This window comes from Galeopterus variegatus, unplaced genomic scaffold, assembly GCF_000696425.1.
Source record: "Galeopterus variegatus unplaced genomic scaffold, G_variegatus-3.0.2 Scaffold252, whole genome shotgun sequence".
Lineage (NCBI taxonomy): Eukaryota > Metazoa > Chordata > Mammalia > Dermoptera > Cynocephalidae > Galeopterus > Galeopterus variegatus.
The window spans coordinates 497,415-520,952 of record NW_007726363.1 but is presented as its reverse complement, the minus strand read 5'-3'; the positions used below and the strand labels follow the sequence as shown (position 1 = coordinate 520,952).

At 39.5% G+C, this 23,538-nt stretch overlaps 1 long non-coding RNA gene across 1 annotated transcript in view; it reads right to left on the bottom strand.

The window, feature by feature from the left end:
- Nucleotides 1–1,469: 1,469 nt before the first annotated feature.
- Nucleotides 1,470–23,538, bottom strand: part of LOC103585546 — a 34,386-nt gene continuing 12,317 nt past the window's right edge. The window contains exon 2 of the long non-coding RNA XR_550083.1: nt 1,470–2,354. This is a non-coding gene — a long non-coding RNA (uncharacterized LOC103585546). The remainder of the gene's footprint in view (nt 2,355–23,538) is intronic.

Sequence of the window (23,538 nt, the reverse complement as noted above, 5' to 3'; positions counted from 1 at the left end):
GTTTGATTAATGTTTTTCCTTTCTTTTTTGAAAAGGTCAACAGCCACAGGGAATATGTGAAGCACAATACATATGAAAAATGTCTATTTATTGGCAGGTGTTTTTTAAGTTTAGGATGTAGTTGCCTATATTCTCCTTACCTGGGCAGGGATAGGTTGCAGTGGGTGGAGCATTCAAAGACCTTCACTGTATGAAGGACTGTCCCTCTACAGATTTATCCCTAGATGTAAAAGATTGTTTCTTTCTTATATCTGGAGATAGCTCTTTCACAGTGACTCTGGGCCTAAATGACTATCTGATGTGTATCTCAGGGCACTCCAAAGTTGCTTGAACAGAATGGGGCATCTGCCTGTAATTGGTTACCCTGAGAGTACCACCGGCACACTCTCCCGGCACATGGTTGACTCTCTCCAAAGGAAAAGCTGGCAGACAAATGGAAGGAGAGATTTGTTTCCCTCTCCTATAAATCTGGAGTCTGGGAAAGTTTCAGGTTGGCCTTATATCTTCAAACTTAGCACACACCCAGTACATGGCACATGGCATATGCTCAACAGAAATGTGAGGAAGGAAAGGAGAGGGGGAAAGGCAGGGAAAGAAGAAGGGATGAAGGAGGGAGTAAAGCCCCTATGCACTCTACAGAGTATGTTGCTAGAACCTTCTTAACTTCAAAGGGGAGGAGCAAACTCATTGTATCCTAGAAGGCTGATGAGATACCTCCTCCAAAAAAATAACAGTCAAACAACTATTAAAGATCTATTTGACCTAATGGCTTAGGAACAGGAGAGTTAGAAACTGGCCAGCTATAGCCTGCAGTCTGGCCTTAACATTTTTAGAGCTGGAAGGGGTCTGGAGTCACTTAAGAGGCATCCAAGTGGAGCATGAAGTGAGTTGCCCTCAGTCACAGGGTTTGTCAGAATAAAGACTAAAATCCAGGTCTCAAAGTTTCCAGCCCAGCATTTTTCATGCCTCAGTTTCCTACACAGAACAGAAGCAATAGCTGGTCCCTGAATCCTGTCCCTTCCTATATCCTGACCCAAATCACTTCCTGCTTTCCCCCCAGAAGCCCTACTAACCCTAACCCCTTCCCCTGGCACTGTAGGACATTTGCACAATGTGCTAGAGGGAAAAAGCTCATGTTCATAGAGCATTTATGGAATGCAGGATTAAGAGCATGGTCACTAGGTATGATTAAGGCAATAGGAATTACCCTATTAATTGGTAACCTGGGCTCAAGGATATCTTTGCGGCCACTCATTTGTTGTAGTCACTGTTCTTCATACCTAAGGAGAAGCTAGAGTGTAAGCTCCATGGGGGTAGGAACCATGTGTATCTTGCTCCTAAGTCTCAATAGTGTACAGTAGGTACTTAACTATTTGTTGAGTTATTAAATGTATCCACCAGTTCTATATTTCATGATTACAAGCATGTTCCATAATGTCCTTATCTACAAATAACCAGCAATATCAACCTTCAGTCAAATATCTTTTAATGTCCCAGCCCCATCTGGTATGTCTATTGATCTAATTAATACAACACAGGGTCTGATCATATGCCCCATAGGCAAAGAGTTCAAGTTCCATTTGACTTGAACAACAATGTTAGCAATGACCCTCACCTCCAAGTGAACAAAGGCACTCTAAGGGCTCATATACTAGAACTGGGAAATACATAGTCTATGCCAATGTTTTCATTGTCAAGTCTGGAAACACAGAGAAGAGACACATAGGCTAATGAATTGGTGTCTCCTTCAAACTACTACTTGTTCAATTTCTACTAGAGGAAAGGCTGAGCTCTGCATGGGGAAGAACAGAGCAGGAGGACCATTGCAGTACTCAGCCTACCCTCCATGGTCATAAACAATCCAGCTGGAGCACCTAACTTATATATCCTTGTAGGAAAAACAGGACAGTCTCACACTTCTTTATATCCTAATTCCTCTCTACTCAACACCCCTAAGGAATATTTATCAAACTATTCCTTCTAACCCCACACAGAATTCTCCCTGAGAAAAGGGCTGATAAATACATTTTCCTCTCCTTGTATTTTCATGGCTGTGTTAGCACAGTATTGACATTTCATTGCCCTTAGAGGTCAGTCTTCCAAGTAGTTGTCCAGCTGGTTCATCTTTAATCTGACCCTGATGACAGCCATTACTTGAAATGAAGAAGGCAATTTAGTGAGAAACTGTAGTTGATGTTCCTCTTCTCTCAGAGGGTGGGCAGCACATTCATGAAGTCTTCCTGACGATGGTGTCCAGGGGCCAGGGCTCAAGGAGCTCAGCGTCAGTGGTAAGAAGCAATACAGGAAAAGGCCATGCTCCTACAAACGGATGGGTTTTCCGTCTGTCTCAGCAACTGTAAAATTATAAATCAAAGATTACAAAGTTAAGCCACTGCTCAAGTGAGGATCTTGGTAAATACACGGCTTAAATAAAGCCTGATGATGGATTCATTGGCATCAAAATGAAGTCTGTGGTTTTCCAGACAATGGGGCAGAGACTACAGGAACACACAAAATAGCCTAAGGATTCTCTCTTCCTTCATTAATTTTGCTGTACCAAAGAAAAAGAAAAAATTGTAATTGCAATTAAATGCAAGTGAATCTGCATGCATAAAGGGTGTAGAATGAGAGGGCTAGGAAGGGATATACTAGGGAAAGAGGACAAAGAGCCCAGAGAATCTAAAAACAGTTGCTTCTTCACAGTATTGTACAGGGCTGACCTGAATGGATTAGTGACTATGTGACCTGAGGGAGAGCTGAAAAAAATAATAATATCTGGGGACAAACTTGTATTTAAGATCCCATGAAAAGTTAGAAGAATAGTAACATAAGCCATATCCAGTTCCTGAGCAATCAATATGATTGAATCCCAGAGTCTTTAACAAAATGAGACAGAATGATATAAGAACTCACCCAATGATGATTTAGATGAAGCATCAGTATTTTAGGTCATCTCTGCCAAAAACACCAAAAGCAATGTATTATAGCACCACTGCCAGGGTACTGGTCAAAATTGCCAAATCAATGACTCTTTGGTTGCCATCCCCTTCTTGCTGTGCTCATCTGTCCCATTCCTCAGGCTCCAGGAACCCAGCATCCATGTGCTATTACCCACCCACTCTAACTTCTTAAATATGACAGATAGAGCTTAAGCAAAAAGTCTTCCAGTCACTAGATTTGAGCATTTTATACTACAGTATTAGCAACTGGTGACTTGAACACTTCCATGAGGTAGCTGTGACTTATAAATGGAGCTTGTATGCAGAAACTCTTAAAAACTGGAATATGGGGAAGAACAGAGAAAGGGGGGGACAGTGAAGAAGTAAAAGAAAGGGGCTTCACGTGCTTCTTGTTTAATCTCACCACCATTCCACACTAACCCCCAAACCTCCAGACAGTGGGCTTTAGCAACTTTGCCTCCAATTATACTGAACACCTGCTAACCCCAGTCTGAGAAAGCATTTCTATTCTCGGGGTACACAGAAGAGGTGAATCCATTAGAACTGATGTCTGGGCCTATAAAGAAGCTTCCTATAGATCAATGATCATGTCTACATTCCTGATGTCTCCCTTAGTCCAAATCTCTCACTTTACAAGGAAGCAAACTGAAAGGCAAATGGCTTACCCAGTGTCACTCAAGGACTAAAAGGTAGAGCCAGGACTGAGCCCAGGTCTCCCAAATTCCAGTCTATAGCCCTGCCCAAGTAAATCCCCATAAACAGAACACATTGTTTTGCTCCCGACACAGGCAGGAAAGTCATATTCCTCAAACTCTAGAACTGTATTTTAGTAGTATCTGGGTAGTAACATCCCCTTCCTGGACAACAATCCGGTTCAGTGGGTCTGAGGAGAGGCACAGGAATCTCCACGTTAATAAGCTCCCTGAGGGACTCTGATATTCCAGGCGTAGGAACCACTCATACATTTGGTAATCCCTCTACTATCAACACCATGCAGAGGGCTGGAAGGTCCCCCTGAAGGGCTACTCTGGGGACATCCTCTGAAGCCCAAATATCAAAGGGCTCCAGACCACTGGGTCACAAGTCAGAACCCTAAAGACAAATGCCAGCCTTGAAATCTCAAAGAATGCTTAGAATGGCAGGAAAGATCGATTAGACCTGCTGACCTTAATGACGTTGTGGCCAGCAATATCCCAGCGATCCCCTCAAGGTTCCTGTATAACCAATCTTCTCACATATGCTGAGCCCCTACTTTGTGTAAGACCGTGTGTGGGGCACACTGAGATGGGCAAAGAAAACTAAGCCCTAGTTGTAAATAATCTATTAAGAACATCAGACATGTGAACTTAAAAAGAATATCAACATTACAGAGCAATGTTGTTGAGGATGGAACACAACAACACAAATCAGTGTCTCAGTGATTTCCAAATCCAATGCCTGGCAGAACCATCTGTGGTGCTTCCTAAACTCCCACCCTGGGGATTCTGATTCAGTGAGCCTGAGAAAGAGTCCAGAACCTATATTTTTAATCAGTTTCCAGAAGAATCCTATGCAGCCAGTCCACAGATGGGCATTTGAGATCCTTATGGGGTATTGTAGGCCAGATTGTAAAGAATCCAAGGAAACCTAGCTTGGTTACTTCTTTATACTAACAGTTTGCAGCTCCTCAACATTCTTAACCTACTCAAATTGACCCCTAGACTCCATGTCTGTTTGGTTTTATTTCTGTGACCTTAGCATAGTCTTAGCCTGTGCTACCTTCCTATTCAACACTTCTTATTTAGGCCTCATTCACATTCCCAGTACGATGTATTTTCTGAAAAAAGATGTTGCTTTATTTTTAAGGAAAACACATAGGCAAAAGCCCATGTGCAATCATTCATTGTATGTATGACTTCATTTTTATGAAAATGTCTAGAATAGGGAAATCCATAGAGATTGAAAGTAGAGTAGTGGTTTCCTAGGGCTGGGGCAAATGTGGAACGGGGGACAACTGCTAATGGGTATAAGGTTTATTTCTGGAAATAATGGAGACATTCTGGAATTAGTGGCAATGATTGTGCAATTTTGTGACTATACTAAAAACCACTGGATTGTACACTTAAGAGAGTGAATCTTATGGTATGTAAATTATGTTTTAATTTTTGAAAAGCTCTTGTAGAAGTGTGGGCACCACATAACACATGCAGGTGGGCCACGTGGCTCCCCAGATCCCCACAACTCTCAGGTGATGTACCCTGAGCAAGAAAGAGAGCAGCTGACGACAATATGAGCCACCATTTACTGTGTACTTATTATGTAGCCGACACCCATTACACAAAGTATATGGTTGTCTCAGTACATGTCACATGTACTCAGTGGTCATCCCCAAAGATGTGAATGGTATTACTATGATACTGCTATTGAGAGGTTAAATAACTTGACCAGGATCACAGCTATTAAGTGGAAAAAGTGATAGCTGGGAAGATGTGATTAAACAGGCACCAAATGACCCTCTGCCCAAAACCATGTCCCTCATAGACCTGACATTCCCACCTTAGATTTGGGGAAAATAGAATACTAATAATAATAGTGATAATAATGTAGTTAAGATTTATTGAGTACTTTTCATGTTCCAATCCTTCTGCTAAATTCTCTACATCTCATATAGTCTTCACAAAAACTCTATGAGGTATATACTATTGTCATCCTCAATTTATAGATGTGGAAACTGAGGCAGAAAATGTTTAAGTAACTTGGTCAAAGCCACATGGCTAGTAAGCAATGGAGCCAGAATTTGAACACAGACCCTCAGTACTAAGCCACTTAGTCAGAGGTCCAAACTCAGATACCTACAAGGAATAGGATAATGAAAGTGTAAAGTGGGCCTCATACATTTCTTGAGATGTAAAATAGTATTTGCCCATTTTTTACTTATCTATAAAGACATGGTACAATTTTCTCTTAATACCAGAAGATTTTTTAAAAGCACAAGAGCAATGATAAATGGCAAATGATACTTTGCCCCAATGTTGGGGGTACAAAACAGAGAAACTGGCAGATTGGAGAGAAAACCCACTTCAGCTAAAGGGGCAGCCTCTATTCCATGCCAGCTCTCCCCCACCAGGTGGGTATGTGGTGCAGCATTGCCATATTTTCTACGATGAAGCCAGACAAACATTTGTATGTGAAATCTTTCAGTTTCTAAAAGATGGCAGAGTTGTACAGACTAGATTTGGCCTATAGCAGTCCACTCTCGAACTCTGCACATAGTACATTGCCTCCTCAAGCAGTTCGGTGTGACTGGGATTTAGGATTTGTGGTGAAAAGTGACAGGGTGAGTCTAAAACAGTGAGGAGGGCCAGGGTACTTGATACACACCTAAGGAAGGTCAACTTTCTTCTACAGGCTAGGGAAAGCCAGAAGCTTTGTTGGTTTGCTTTGTTTAAGAAGGGAAAGGGACCAGATCAGAAAGCCATCTCTGAGGATGAGGTGAAGGTAGTGAGATCAAGCAGGAAGTGTCTGAAACTGTCACCTGCAAACCAAGGTAGCAGCAATGGAGGCAAGAGAATGAACCTAAGTCAACTACTAGCAAGGATCTTCCCTACAAAATGGTAAGATCTGTTTATACCAAAGGGCATACACATTCGCTCTGTTGCATAGCGACAGCATCACTCAATTAAAATAAACTATCATCATGAAGAGGGAGACATTAGCAACTGTGAAGGAGAGAGCTATGACAGAAATAGAGAGGGGTTTCAGGATACAACTTGTTTGAGGCTGGATTTGGCATTCAAAAAGGAAAGAAAATGTTCTTGGCCGGGAGGAGACAGCTTTAAAACTGCCTAGGAAAACAAAAGTGAGGGAGGGAAATAAAAAGAATGCATATAAGGAGGTCAGGTATTAAGAAATTAGGATAAAATAGGGAAAACCAGCAGGGAAAAAATAATCAGGGAATAAAAAACAGTGAAAGTCCCTGAAGTGCAGATTTAACATAAATGAGAGAAAGCAATGACGGCATTTTAAAAACATGGTGTAAGGAAAGCACCAAAGAGATTACTTTAACAGACAGCACTCAGGAATAGAGACCACAATGGAGGTATTTATTAGGAGTAGAAGAAAAAGAAGGTCAAAATATGGGAAAGGATGTTAGTTATTGGAGACCAGTGGGAAAAGATGAGTCTTAGAGATGTCAGAAAGGAAAATATGACAGGATTTTGGAATATTCACAGAGTGAAAATAAGATCTGTTCTATAAAAATACAAAGTCCTCTCTCCACAAGTGCTTAAGCAGCAGCCTTGAGGAGAGCCAAAGACAACACTCGAGCTGCATTCCGAGGGCATGAGGAGGAGAATTCAGTTACCAGAAAGTCCCAAAAGGGAAGGAAGTAAAAATTTTAGTCCTCGCCCAGCTTGGTTTTCATTGGTTAGGACATCACCCTAACCGGAATAAAGTCTTCAAAAGAACCGATTTTTAGAGGTAAACTTGTGGTGGCCTGGGGCATTCTGGGAGAAATGCAGCAGGCAAGGAGTCAGAAGAAAGGAGGAGCCTTCCCCATGCACGTAGTCCAGGGACAAAAAGGACCAACAACAGTAACAAAACCTCCTATTTAAAACCAACACATTGTACATGAAAGGGAAAGACATACAAGGAGGTAGGAGAAGGGAGTTTCACTGACAGCAGCAGGAAGGGGCTATCATTTACAAGTGTATCCTGTAATGTCTGGCATCGTAACATACAGTATTCCATTGAAGTCCCTCATTAGATAGGTAAAGTTACTCCATTTTGCAGGAAAAAAATTCGGAGGCCATGAAAAATTGATTACTTGCTAACAGTCACATAGATAGTAAGTTTTAGAGCCCAGTCTTGTTGGATTCTCAAACTTATACTTTCTCCCAGTGTACCACATTATGGGTCATCTCCCACCTGGATTACTGCTTTCTAATAAGTATATCTCTCACCCTCTCCAATCCCCCACCCAATATGTAGCTCAGGTAATCTTTCTAAAATACAAATTTTATCATGGTGCTGTCCTGCTTAAATCCCTTCAATAAATTCCCTTTGATCTTAGATGGAGTTCAAACTGTTTCATATGCCCTACAAGGCCCTTCAGGATCTGGCCCTGATCACCTCCCCAGCCTCATCTCAAGCTCATCTCATTGCAGGCGACAGTTCAATGACTCCGAATATATTTAAGTCCCTGGAATGCACCATGCTCATTCTTACCTCCAGGCCTTTGCATACCTTGTCCCTATGCCTGAAGCACTCTTCTCCCTGACCTCTTAACCTCATCCCTTAAATAGTCTACGCAAGAGTAGTCTTCCTTTCACTAAACTTAACACACTTTATTAGAATCCTCTTTACCTACCTGTTGTGAGGTCCCCAGACCCCTTCTACTGTGAGCTACATGAGGAAAGATCCTGTTTCTATCTTGTTCTTTGAATCCACAGCACCTAGCACATGCCCTGACATATCACAGCTGCTAAAGACACGTTTTGAAATGGATGAATAAATTTGATGGGATGGTGCTGTCACTGGTTACTAAATCAAACTATCCTTAGAGGTTAAAGCCATAACTGACACCAAAGCCCCTCTTCTTACTGTCCATTGCTGAAGATTGTTTTCTTAGGCATTTCAAAAAAGTCAGCAACACTTGATAAAACACATGCTCTTTGTGCCTCTCATGCCCAGAACTTTGAATAATTCCAGGGACAAGACTCAGTTCTTGTCCTAAACAAGCTTACAGTCTAGTGGAGGAGACTTTATTTTGCCAGTGCTGCAATGTACATTCTCTTTAAGTATTTTCTGGATTGAGCTAACAAGGGATCTTTGACAGTCTATTTAGCATTTGGCAATTGCCAGTTGACCAAGAACTAGCTCCTACAATACTATAAAGGGCTTGAGAGTTGAGACTGAATCTTGTTCATTATTATTACTCCAGAGCCTAGCATATTGCCTGGTATATAACAATAGGCTTAAATAGTCACTGAAAGTTCAAAAATAAACAAACAAATAAGCAAACAAGCCAAGTTTTGGAACAACTCTTTGGAATCTGGGTCAGAGTCTCAGCAGGAATTCTTCTCCATCACTAAACAGATAAATGACTCAGTGGCAAGGCCCCTAGGGAAAATCAGTCCATTAGACACACACACACACACACACACACACACACACACACACACACACACACACACACTTTCAGGCCAGACTGCAGAGCCAACAAGGCATGGGGGCAGGGCAAAAGAGCATCAGGGTAGGATTTTAAATGGTTTTCCAGTGCCAAACCAGGTTCTCTACTGTGTCCTCAGGTTCAGAAGGGAGACTCTGTGGGGAAGGCACACCCACATAGAGTATTGAGGTGGCTTCACCTGGCCCCTACAGCCCCAGATCTGCTCATGGAAGCAGACTGAAGAGGTAGATCAATGTATAAATAGGTAGATAAATAGATAGTGTTCACTACACATGTTCACAACCTATTAAGAAAACACTTCAATGACATATTATAATATAAAACATATATTAATAATCAAGAAATGATAATGTGTTGTAATGATGAATATGCTAATTATACTGATTTGATCATCACACATTGTACACAGGTATTGATATTCAACACTGTATACTGCAAATATGTATAATCAATTACATTTCTATAAAAAATAATAATTGCCAACATGAATAAACACCAACTGAAAAAAAGATATTGGACTAGTTTCTATACTTTTCAAAATTAGAACCAAAAACGTGAACAGAAATAGCTGTCTAAACACCATCTTTTCACACACACACACACACACACACACACACACACACACACACACACGAAATTTACTTGCTGCCAACTTGTTATTTATTTGAATAGACATTATTTCTGCCACACACTCCAGCACCAAATAGTACCTCATAGTCAGTTAAAAATTCTTTATCAAAGTTAGAGTATGGTATTATTTTGACACCAGACAGTCCTTTGCTTTTGCGTGGAATCACTGTGTTGCCTGAACAGTGTATGATTTCACTTTTGTACAGATAATCAGCAGGTCATTAGTGTACCATACAAATCACCCTGGACTTGGGATGGAACCCTAGGGAACTGAAACCATAATAGACTGGAGAGAAGATATGGTGTTGCTGACAGTTACCTCTGATGGCAGTTAAAAAGGTATGATTGCAACCACATGACAGCTTAATTCAATAGATCCCTGAGCTGTTCATATGGCATATTCTGATTAATGGTGTCAATAGTCATTATAAATTTTAAAGTTGGAGCATATCATTACATCGTACTATTAGAGCACAAGACTAACAAAATCCTTTATAAAACAACCATGTTTTACCATTATTTTATTGGCACTCGCTTTACGTATTGGTGGAACATGAATTTATTCCAATATGGAAGGAGGGAGGGGGGAAGAGTACTGCTGAATATTCAGAAGGTTCATGAAGAAATTTGCATAAGAAAATGAGGGTGAGATAAACTGAAACTGGGTATATGAGACAGAATTTGCCACTTTTGCACATGCATGTATGTGAGCACATGCGCGCGCACACACACACACACAGTATATTTCACTATGTCCACATCTGGCAATCATGTGGTCATAATGAAAAGATTTCACATTCCCTCCAGAAAGCCCTTAGGCTACAAGAAAAATCATCCTGCGTCTAATAAACCCATCTTAGATATATCTCCCATATGGTAAAGCCCTGTTTTGCTTTATTCCAACAAATTGGTCCTTGGATTCCTCTCCTGGCTGTTGCTCCTATTTTGTATGATGTATCGAGCTCTGGCAATAAGCGAGATGATGTGTACAACAATTAGGATTCCCACATCACTGGGCTGTGCAGCAGTAAGGGATATCTCCTGTGAGGAGTCCTGAGCACCCCAGACATTTAAGGGCCTGACACATAATAACTGCTCAACAAACAGGAACAAAAAATATTTTAATTAAAATATTCTGAGCACTTAGTCTCAGGAGGAAAATTGGAGTATGTTTCTTAAACCAGATTACCACTGAGGCGATAAGGATGCTAACATAAGCATTCAAACAAATAAATAACTTTTCCTTAAAATTCCCCCTCCCCTATTCACCACAGCCGGGTTTGGTTTGAGAAACACTGGAGTGTCCATGTGCACAGCACTGTTCTGGCATCAAAAGCACAAAGATGATGGCCATTGGTGGCTGCCCCTGTGCTAGAGATATGAAACTCCTGGGATTCTTTCAAAGCAGAGTCCCTTACCATTGCAATAGTATTTACAACGTTTGTTATACAAATCCATATAAATGATATAATCCTGTAAAAGAAAAACTTTTGCTTTTCTTATTAATTATGGTCTAAGTTAGTTGGCTTTTTCATATTTTAGGAGTCTCCTTGATTGACTGCTTCCATACATACAGGAAGCATCTTTTGGTTTTGCTGTGATTCACCTAGAATTAACGGCTGTTTTGAATAAGCTGAAAATTAAATAAGTAAATATGAACTAAGTTAATGCTAAATAAAAAGTAAAGCCTACCAAAGCAAGCTTATAAATCTAATTCTTATCTTATACATAAAATACATCACAGCTAGCACCAAAAAAAAAGTATCTAAAATTTAAAATTACCAATACTAGCAGGATACCAGCAATTATTACCAATATCAAGAGATAATTCTAAAGCTCTTGTTCTACCTGGATGAGGCATCTTAAGACATGCGGCCAGATTTCCTCACCACTTTGAGTTGTTCAATATCATCACTAATCTTTTGGGAGTCGTCCCCCCTCCCCTGACCCCCACGCCAGGATTACCCTTTCCATTTTTAATCAAGTTTCAGCAAATCCTTTTCTGAAGTTTAAGTAAGAGAAAAAGGCTTGCCTGCTCCGTATTAACTCAAGACAGTTTCCTGCTAACATGGGATTTAGAAACTAACCCTTCCTCCTCCTCCATCTTTCTTACTTTGCTAGCTTCATTTCTCTCTGTTTTGTTTTATTCTGAAGTTGTTTTTCTTTTCATGTTTTGAGTGTTAATTTAAAAGATCCCCTTTCCTATATTCTAAAAAAGAATGGCAAACAGAATAGAAGATAGGGTTGGAAAGATAAGCAAAGATGAAAAAAATAAGAATTTTGAAGCTCCTAAGACTTTTAATCTCAGCTTTTCTTTCTGTGAAGGCCAGAAATGGATGGACATTCTAGAAAGAATAAAAGGAAAAGGATGCTTTTAGGAGGAGAGCAAATATCAAAGGGAGGAACCCATCTCAAGTTCTTCTGTCTTCCCCTGATCTCTTCTTTTCACAATTCATCTGCAGTGGCCTTTAGCTCACAGTGGAATTGAACCCACTAAAATCTCAAAGAAGGTAGAAGGGACAAATGGTATGAAGTAAAACTCCACTTACAAAAAAACCACAAAACTTCCCTGGGGCCTCTAGATTCATTGCTCAAGTGTTTTCCACCCCACCCCACCCATTCTCCCAGGCCAACACACACCACCAGGCCACCTCACACCTGAACTTCTGGTTGAGCCAGAAGAGCATTGGAAGGTTGGGGCAGGGCCAGGAACCCAGCAGGGCCTCAGGCAGTGGGCCCAGCCACCACCTCTGCAGTACTGAGAATGCACTGTCCCCAAAACCACCCCCAAAAGTTGGGCAGGAGGAGCAGCTGGGAAGGTCAGAGGCAATTTGGGCTGACACTAGGGAGGCCTCACCCACCTTCTACCTAGCTTCAACTCTGGCAATGTCAGAGGGTGCAAAAGTGTCCTAACCCTGTCTCCCAACTTCCAGTTAAACCAGAAGCTGGACATTCAGGGGAGCGGCCCAGAATGCAGTACAGGAACATTACTGCCACAGTTCCCACTGTGGCCCACAAGTGGGATCCAGGCCACACAGGTGTGTTTGTTGAATGGAAACATCCTGAGATTCTGTTTAAAAAGCAAATATTCTGTTCCAGACTTTGAACCATAATGACTGTCATTTATTGAGCACTTACTACATATGGGCTAGACTCTCCATGCAATAGATCAGTTAATCCTGACAACAACCCTATACCACAGGTACTATAATTATTTCCTCTGTATATACTAGAAAATTAGAGCTTAGAATGGTAAAATAACTTTATTCCAGCTATTAAAGAGACAGATCAAAAATTCCATTCCAGATAAAGCTGACTCCAAAATCCACATTTTTAACCATCATGTGTTAGAAAACCAAAATTCTACACCTTTGAAAGCGCTCTGCCCGGATCGGCCTTTAAGGCATTTGACCTTGTTTTGTTAAATGAACAGAGTTCAGTAGCAAGAAGGCACATAGTTTTCCTCAATCTGTCAACGTGCCTGAGGCCAGAAGTAAATTTTAGAAATGAGATAAACAAGTGGCAGAGATAATCCATTTACAAAACAGAATCTGAGGGAGTGTGTGGACTCAGTCTGGCTCAGAGCTTATTTGTCTCCCGGTTAAAGTATTCACCCTTCTCTTTTGGGGGCAGTCAACACATGAAAATATATCTACATGAACTTCAGTCACAGGTCTAAATAAACAGACCACATGCTAACATATGATGCATTTACGAGGCCCCTGGATAAAGTGTAAGCACTCTACCCACCAAGTTCTTAATTTTCCAAGTCTCATTTTTCCAAGAGATACTGACTGTCCCATGCCAACGAGGAGCCTAATATAATACTGGGAAAGTTCTGAGAACTTCCTGAAGAAAATGATAGGTGAAATAAATAAAGGTAAAGCCAATACTGCCTTTATGTCCAATAGCCCCTAGTTCTTACAGCAAAAGCACCCTTTTGACTTTATAGCAGTTGCAATAATAAATGAAATTGATAATTTAACATAATTATAAAATAAACATGTTGAGACAATTTTTCCCCTTCCAAGAGGGCTTAAGAAATCTCATGATGATGACTTTGGGGCATCAGGACTATTTATAAAAGATTCTAGTCAGTTAATCCAAACTGCTATTATTTCTTTCCCTCCCAGCATCCATGGGCTCCCAGGAGTATCTGATTTGTACTTTTCAAGGGATCTCCCACTTCTGGTAAGAAAAGAAGACAATTGGTTTAGCCTCCCATTCTCTCAATCACCACCCCCCACCCCCCCATCCAGTCATTAGGATTGCTCTTCCCTTAGTAAACTGAGATGACAGGTGTTCCCTCTCTCACCCATTTCTGTCCTACAGGTTCCTCCAAGGAAGAAGGATACTTTTCTAGAAGAATGGCCACAAGAAAAAAATAGAATGAAGAATTTCAGAGACCATGTCTACCCCAACCTCCATCCAAAACAAAACTCAGAGGCCTTAGATCATATGACAGCCAAGCCTACAGGTTGAGCCAGCTCCTTATGTTCTATAATTTAGAGAGAATCAAAAGATTTGAAGATATACAAGGGTACTTCAAAAAGTTCATGGAAAGATTTATATTGTCTTTTAATTCTATTTTTCCATGAACTTTAAGTATCCTCATATATCCTCCCTACTTTCATTTATTCATAAGCAACCAATATTGATTAAGTACCTACTGTGTGGGGGCTACTAGGAAATGAAGACACAATGGTCATAGGGCTGTCAGATTTAGCAAATTAAAATCTTGTATTTTATCTGGCAATTCTAAATTGTCAGCAAGAGACCATCCCTGCCCACAATGAACTTACCATCTAGTGCCATATGCATTCCCTAAGAATTTTATAATCTGTTAACACCTTAGCAAAACCTGATTATCTGATTAGCCTCAAAGTACATAACCTGAAGGAATGATACACAGAAGAGGTAAGTTTTGAGAGGAAGAAAAGAGTTAGAAATGTCCAACGCAATGTAAGCATCAGTGGATTGTCACAGAGGGATTAATGATTGACAAAAGACAACAAAATGGCTTGTGTCCTTAGTTGGGTGAAAGGGGTAAGGTAAAAGGATCAAAATGAAGAAACTATTGCTGAGAATTCAGCCTGTTTCACCTGCATTCCAAGTTAGTGACAAGTTAGCCAAAAATATTGTCAAGCTTGGTAAATATTTCAGTTACAACTGAGCAATGCATCTAGTGAGATCCCATGCCAATTTATGGTTTGGGGTGGAAAGCATACAAAATGTGGTGGTTTTATAGGGTTTGAACCTGAAAGCAAGCAAAATGTGGTGGTTTGAGCTGTGTTTTTCTTGGAGTTTTTTAGCTACTCAGGCATAAAAATTCACAGTCAAGCTTGGGAGGTCTGATCTGAAACAATAAAGTTTTCACACTATCCTTTCAGCAACCACAAGGAATAAACTTCCAAGAGAAGTTGTAGGCTCTTGTTTGAACATCTTTTAAATATAATTGGTAGATGGACCAGTTAAGCCATATTTATGTGACAAAAACTGACTTTGATATTTGGAGGGAGGAGAGGATTGTCTTTTTCTGGACCAGTATTATCTACATAGGAAAAAGAAAGCAAGGGTTTTTTATGTATGTTGTTGTGTTAATAATAAAACCAGTTAATGATTAGTTCCATTGTCAGAAATTTCTTGGTCAGCCTGCTGTGAGCAACTCCATAGCTTGAATCGGAAGTGAGAGTGGGCAGAATAAAATATTTGTTTTGTCTTACATGTCAGTTATTAAAGCCACTTCAAATCCATAAATAAATAGGAAGTGCCATGAAAGAAGTGGCAGAAAAGGAAACATCCATTTGCATGGCAAAACTTGCTGATAATTTAGCATTTCCTAATCTTAGCATCCCATATCCCACATTGTTTCATGCCCAGAGCAAAATACAGTTCCTGTCTCTCCATTCCTTCCCTTTCTTTGATCTCCCTTTTCTGAGTAGACAACTGACATGCCTCATGGGAAAGAGCGAGTGTGGGGTTAGCGCTGTCTTGGGTATCAAGCAGTACTGGCTCTATGATGACTTAAGTGTGCCTTGGCTGGGTGCAAGAAAATAGAGAGCATGACCCTTCCTGAGCCCTTTTTTCAGCTTCCTGTGACATCCATTCTCTGTACCTGCAATCAAATCAAAATATGTACTTCATTCTTTAGTTTGAGGACACTAATATCTCTTCATCATCAATAGAAATTCTATCTTTCTCACAATGAAATGAAATTTATTTTTTTCTGCTGTAATTTTGTATTGCTTTATTTTATTTTCAAGAAGGCTAGGGAAAAGGTTAGAAACATTAATTATAGTTTACATGAGCAGAACAGCAGGAATCATCATTATTATCACTTAACTTGTATATTTATTAAGTTATTCCAGGAAAATCTAGTTAATTTGGACTTTACGCCTTTGAAACATTTGATAATTCCAAGATGGGGAATTAGCTTAACTTTTCCTTTGGTGGAAGAAAGAGAGTTTACAGATCTAATTAAATAAGCTTTGCAGGGGGTAATTAATCTTCTTAAGAAAACAAACTGCTTTCAAATACTCCAGTAACAACTGTTTCTGACGATTAATGAAATAATTACAAAGAATTCTGACCTACTCATTAAAGCAGAGCCAGTCATGGGTCTTGGCCACAGAGTATTGGTCCCTGGCTTGTGTAAATATTTTCTATAGAGTAGATTACAATATTCCATAATTCTAACATTTCATAGTTTATACTAGTCTTTCCTTATACTAGCCTGCCATAGTGAGGGTGAATGGATCAAGAATTATATGAACCTAAGATGCCAGTGAAATGAGCCTAAATGGTCTTTTGAAATTTTTATTGTCCCTCCAATCCCTATTAACTACTTTTACATATACATGTGGCCTTTAAACCAATGACATAATTGGATTCATGGGAAACCCACTTGGCTAGGGAATTATGGTAGTTGAACCCTAACTATCAACACTCACATAAATAATTCAAATCACTGTCCAAGGAATATGCATTTGCCATATACTGAATAGTATGGTCAAATGTCTAATGATTGGACAGGTAACCCAACTTGTCCATGAGTTCTTCAATTAAAATAGAAAATTCACCAGAGACATTTTGTCCTGAAAATGGCAACATTTCATTATAGAGCCCATAATCAAACTCTTCATAAAGTTACTTATGGGAATAATAGGTTCTTTTTAGCACTCTCCTTGAAGAATACTAAGGAAAGAAAATGAAATGTAGACAAATCCTTCCAATTATAACTTCTTTATAAATGCAAGCAAAACAGAAAGGAAAAATTAAATATTTATTCATTCAACATACATATATTGAGTATTTACTCTCCATCAGGCTCAGTTGTGAGTGCTGAGAAACATAAATATTACATTGTGCTTGCTATAATTTATAGTCTAAGAAAGGAGACAGATAAGTAAAGCAGCAATTACAATAAAACCTGCAAAATGCTATAAAAGAAATAAGCAGTGGGTACTATGGAGGCATAAAGAAAGCACCTAATTTCAAAGATCAGAAAAGATTTCCCAGGGGTGGTGTCACTTGAGCTGAATTGGAGAGGTGAGAAGTTAGCCAGGTAGGCAAGGAGCCAGGGAGAACTTTCTAGAATAAGGGGATAGCATATGCAGAAGCAGAAATTAAAAGGCCTTGTTAAGCATTGTATTAATGTTAATGTTAAGTATTAGCTAGTATTCTTTGAACATTTGCTTTTCAAAAAGCACCTTGCTAAGCATTTTACAGGCATTTACCTCATTTAATTCTGCATTGCCATATAAGTCAGTTCTCTTATTACTCCAGTTGTACCAAAAGGAAACTGAGAATCAGAGAAGTGAAATAACTTGTTCAAGATTATCCAGCAGTCTAGCTCTAGAGCTCACGCTCACCACTAGGTTCTACTGCCTCTCCAAGTATGCAACGATACAGAACTTGTCTTTCCTCTGTAGGCAATGGAGAGCTGCCACTAAGAATTTCAGCTAAGTCTCCTAAAAGTAAGCATAACACTTTTAATAAAAAATAATTCCCATTCTTTTTTTTTTCCCAATCCTTTGGTTTCAATACCTTGATTATTTCCAAGTTAAGTCTGGTTTCCACCTTGTTTAGAAAAGAAACAGTTGACTTAAGAAGGTCCTTTTGCGCATGTGAATCACAAGCCCCAGAATGAGAAAAGTAAAAATGATGCTGTTTCTAGCAGGCAGAAATGAGAACTGTCACATGTCACTTGGACATGCCATACAGAAGCCAACACAGATTGTCCCACTATGTATAAATGGTAGGATCCATCATTTATATTTACTCTCATAAAGGTGGGGTCAGATTTCTAAATCCAAATACTTTAAATTCAGAATACTGCTCCAGCAATCTTTGCTTAATTTATGGTGTTTAAAGGGCAAAATTTGCTTAGAATCATGCTAAAGATAGAAGAGTGGAACTACAGTGATCTAAAATGATCTAATTTTCTAGAAAATTACTACTTTCTACAAGCTGTGTAAACTTTAATTAAAAAGACAAGGAGGTCTATTCTCTCTCCTTACACACATGTGACATGCTAGGCTCTTGGGATACTGATAAAAGAAAGGGAGCAGACTGAAAAGGTTGTAATTTTTAACAAAACTCTAAATATAATTAAGATAGAATGTTTCTTCCCATCTTTAAGGACCAACAAGTAACCAGCACTCATTGCTATTCCAAAGAGGAAGTGTTTTTTACTTCAAAATATGTGTAAAGTCAGCTTATAAAATAAACTGTAGAGTCAGTTAAGTCACAAGTAAGACAATGCACAAATCAGCATATAAATGCAATGAATTTTTCAGCTAAATATCATGAAAATGAGCATTCCTGGGATACTTAATGCAATGCTTTATGTATCTGTATCCAATGAAATGTCCCCAATGGTTTATATAGGAATATTTTGGTAGCTTCCACTACAAATTTTCTAGAATGTAATTTTAATGGTAGCAGATTTAGAGGAATGGATCAAGGGAAAGGGTGGCCAATAAGGCGAGGGCAGATGTTGAATCTGTAAATATCCTCAACAATTCACAGGATACAGTCTATAGCCACAAAAGATTTTTCTGCCTAAGTAATTATTCATGTGGTTCTCTTTCTTTCACCTACTTTCACTCTTTACCCTCTTTCCCCCTGAACTCCCTCTTTCTACTTTAGTCCTCCTTCCAAGCTGTGTTCCCAGACCAGTGCCTTAAAATCCCTTTAAAAGGAGATATTTGAGGCAAAGCAGTTTTATGTATTTTGTCTTACATGTAAACGCATTTGGGTAGCCTTGGTGTCCATGTGATTTGGGCTGTCATTAAGACTGGCCCATTGAGGTTAAGTGAAAATCAACTTTAATAGGGAGGATTTGAAGCAGAATAGTTTTTAACTAATTCAGATATCTGCATGTATTTCTCCCATTCTACAAATTCTGAAGATGGTAGCTACATAAGCAGCCTCGTGCAATATAATGTTGATGCTATCACAGAGAACTGAGAAATGAGAGGAAGGATGTGTACATAGTATGAATGCTTATGATTATGCACACATCACTTGTGTTGAGTATGTAGCTCAGCTATATTAACTATACTAACTGATTAACTATATTTACATATATGGGTGGTGTATTGAAAAGCACTATAAAATTTATCTGTATGAGTATATGCAAGCAGAGTGAAATACTGTATTGTGTGTATAAATATCAGGTAGCCTAAAATAAAGTACCCCTGCAGTTGTTTGTTTAGGGACACATTTGGATTGAGTGAACATTATAAAAATCATTTCTTTCAAAGATGCAAAAACATCACACTTTTTAGTTTTAATAAAGTCTAGTTTTTGGCAGTTCTTTTATCACATCTGTCATCTCCTAAGCTTTCCTTAGCCAAAGTACTCAGACTTGAATTTTGAAATTGTCAGTATAGGTCTTCTAATCTTTAAGTCTTAAATTATCTAAGCAGATTAACTGCTATTATTCTATGCTTACAAGACTCAGGGTAAAAGAAAGCAGAGGAAATACAACTTTTTTTATTTTCCCCAGTCAAGTTCCTGTGGAGGTCACTTTTGGGGCATGTATTTGGAAGAAGATCCGATGTGTTTATGTAAATAAGCAGGTAGATATGGTGAGTACATTAACTCTGGTATCTAGATATATAAGACCAAAAAAAGGCTACATTTTTTCTAAGATACTTAATTCCCCCCCTTTTAAATCACATGTTGTTCATAGTTTATATTGACACTTTCCAGTTTGTCAACTAGCAATGGGTGTCCTAAAGCCAGGGGAGATACCTTGAAGGAAAAAAAAAAATAGAAAATGAGAAGAAATGAAAGGAGAGAGAGAGAGAGAGAGAGAGAGAGAGAGAGAGAGAGAAGGGCTCGCTTTCACAACAGCACTTATCTGTGTAGTGACCTGATTTCTGTTATGATCTCCCTTCCCAGATCAAAGCAGGATTAATGTGATTCAGTGTGATTCTTTATTGTTTGCATTGCACATCTCAAAGCTCTGGAGACTTTAGAAATAAGTATAAATGCAGCCCTGGAACACAGGGGAAACAGAGCTTGAGTGGGGTGGGTTAATAGCACAAGAGCCAGTTAATTATGAAAAGTTGTTTGGGATTTGGGAGGCAATGTAGAATTTATAGTACTTTGTATTTGTAAGCACAGTTGATTTCTCTTTTCTAATTTTCTGGGACAAGACTTTTGTCTAATTGATGAGGCTGGCACTGAATGTCGTCTTATTAATAGTCTCCATAATGACCTTCTAGTTCATTTGGAATGTTTCGCAGCTGCTAGTATACATGAAAAAGGAAGGGAACCCTGCCGCATGTTTTCACACGAAAGCACTTTCACGTTGCTACAACCAGGCATTTACAAAGAGGATTTAAAAGAAAGTAAATCTTTTAAAATATCAAAATGTTGAGCTTTTGTGTTTCCACTGCATGTGACATTCCTGGATACTGGAACCCCTTGGGTGAGTGTTTCTGCAGCCTTTCAGAACTGCTTGTTCTTTTGTTGAGGAAAAAGGCAAGTCCCATATTCCTGAGATCTCAGAAGGTAAAGAAAAAATCGCTTTCATTTTTAATGCTTAGGGTATACACCTGTTGGAGGGGAGAAAGATCTCCTCCTAACTTGACTGTGATTTTAGCTGCATTATCTAGAAGAGGGCGCCCCAAAGTGTAGGTCAACGTGCGCTCAGTACTCTCTGGGAGAACAGGACTGAAAGGGTGGAGGTGGAGGTTCTCTCATCCGGGATGTGACCCCATGCTCTCCACTCTTTGCTTATACAATTCCACCCAAAGCTCAACTTTTTTCACAACTCTGCATGCCCAGCCGCACAAAGACACTGGTACAACAAGAGGTCCCAACACCTACAGCCCATTCAACCAGCTGAACCCTACTTTTTACAAGGTACAGAATTCCTGCAGACAACTTCGTCAAGTTTCCCCTTTCAAATTCCTTTAGGTTAGCACTCAAAGACCTTATCCTTCCTTTCACCACTTTCTCCTCCCCTTTCACTGCCCCCTGTCTGGAGGCCACACTCCAAACCGGTCCACACTACGTGGCCAAAGCCCAGTAAGTGACCCGAGATGAAGACATTGCAGGATAGACCAGGGAGAGAAGTCTCGGCACGACCCAACGCTGGGAGATTAGGGGTCCTTCCTGCGTGTACCCCCACCTTGTCACCCTTCTTTTGCATAACGTTCCATACGCCAGTCCCGCGCGGAGTCTGGGGAGCAAGGGGAGGGACCTGGAGTCAGGCTCTTTCCAGGGCAAGGGGTGCGGGGGCTCGGGAAGGGGGTCCCATCTGCTGGAGCCCGGCAGCCCCGCCTAAGCGTCCACGCCTTTGCCTTTGTGTCCTGGCGGCGCCGGACTCCCGCGGCCCGCCCCAAGCCCGTACCTGGGGAGGAGGCGGGGCGGGGGGCGCGGAATTCGCCGGAGGAACTTTGTGAGTTGCCTCAACTGGAAAAGCAGCCAGCTGGTGAAGCTTTTTGTCCATAACACAATTCCCAGGGCCAAGGGTAGAGGAGAGGGAATCTCAGTGGCCAAACACTCTAAGTCACCTCCAATTGTTTTTACCACAACAAACGCAAGCAAACTGGACTTTCTCGGAACGATTTCTTGCTTTATTTATCTTCATCCGACGGTGTTAATTGTTTCCAAATTATTATGATGATTTCTAAACAGAAAAACTTGCAGCTAAACAAGAATTATTCGTGAATCGGTAACTAGGAATCATGGCTGCCTGAAAGGAGTCACCCGAAAATTCTATTGGAAAAGTTCGGAATATCAATACAAATTCACCCTCGCCCTTTCTCTCTTTCTGATTTTATCCTATTATTCTCTGTGCAACCCTGCTTTGCCCTGAGGTGGCCTATCACTCAGAAACAGCCATGTAGCTAAAAACGTAGTAGTCAGAGACCCACGACTCTTTAAAAAATGTGAAGTTTTAAAATGTTGTCGGGTGGGTTTTTTTTTTTTTTTTAAGTTTAAAGTAGTAGCTAAAATCTCTAATATAATTAGATGCTGTATTTTAAAGGATTTTGTGTTACTCAAAATTTCCTAACTGCCTATATGACTTTAAAACAAAACATTAGAATCAGAATTAAACAAAAGTTATTTAGTTATTAAAACACAGTGAGGGCCCTACCAGTTTTACAGCTTCTGTCAAGACATTCCTAGGGTTTCATTATAGATAGATATAGATCGATTATGTATTATAAAATGTTCCATTCTATACATACATACATATATGCACACACAGAGAGTGACAGAGTGTCACAAAGGTTGTATTTTTTAAGTGCTCATTTTTAAAATGACATATTTTGGATGTGATCCCTTCAGTTCTAATACATGATCTCTCTAAGCTAGCAAAGAATCTAAATTTTAAAGAAGGGAAGCACAGGCTTCAGCCTTTCTTTATTACATATCTTTTAGAGACACAGCATACCAACTCTTTTGACTTGTATTTTCTAACTTAGAAACAAAACTTTAAAGATAAATCTGGAAAACTAACTTGAAAGAAACATATAACAAAGTGACTTTTTAAATTATTATTTTTGAAGAGGAGGATTTTTTAATTAGTTAAGACCTACAGGACAATTAAATTATATAACGTCCTAAATACATAAATGGGGGGAGGGCTTTAAAAATTATCCCATCTAGCAATACCTATATGTACACAACCAGCAAGAAGTCCATAACCATTGACAACCAGCATTGCTTGCAAATTATATTCAATAGAAACGCTGCTGAGAGAATTTATCTTACATTGTAGTTTGGAATTGTGTGAGGTATGTATGTGCACGATCTATTATATATAATTCTTATATTTTACATATATTTAGATACACACTTCTTTTTAAATGTTTATGTGCTTAGTCACTTTAACAGCATCAAAATAAATTGTACGTTGGCTTACACTACCTCCCAGGTATTCTCAAACACTGATGAACAAAAATCTTTATATCGGAAATGAAGAGCTACCCATTTAAAGGAAAGAATGGAAAGGGGAACTCGATTTATTCTCATTTGTTTATCGCTAGATTTTCCCCCCTCTCTGCAAATTCATTTGAATAGCTTTCAAGCCGGAAAATGGAAATGTGGCTCCTGCCCTCTATTTCAGCGGCAGCAGCAGCGTCCTGGCAACAGCGCAATTTTCTATCATCAAGGATAAATGGCATCGAACAGAACATTCTGATAAAAAAAAAAAAAAAGAAAGAAAGAAAAGAAAAAAAAAAGAAAAAGAAAGAAAGGAAGAAAAAAAAAAAAAAAAAAAAAAAAAGCTTCAGCCCAAGGAGCCCATGATTG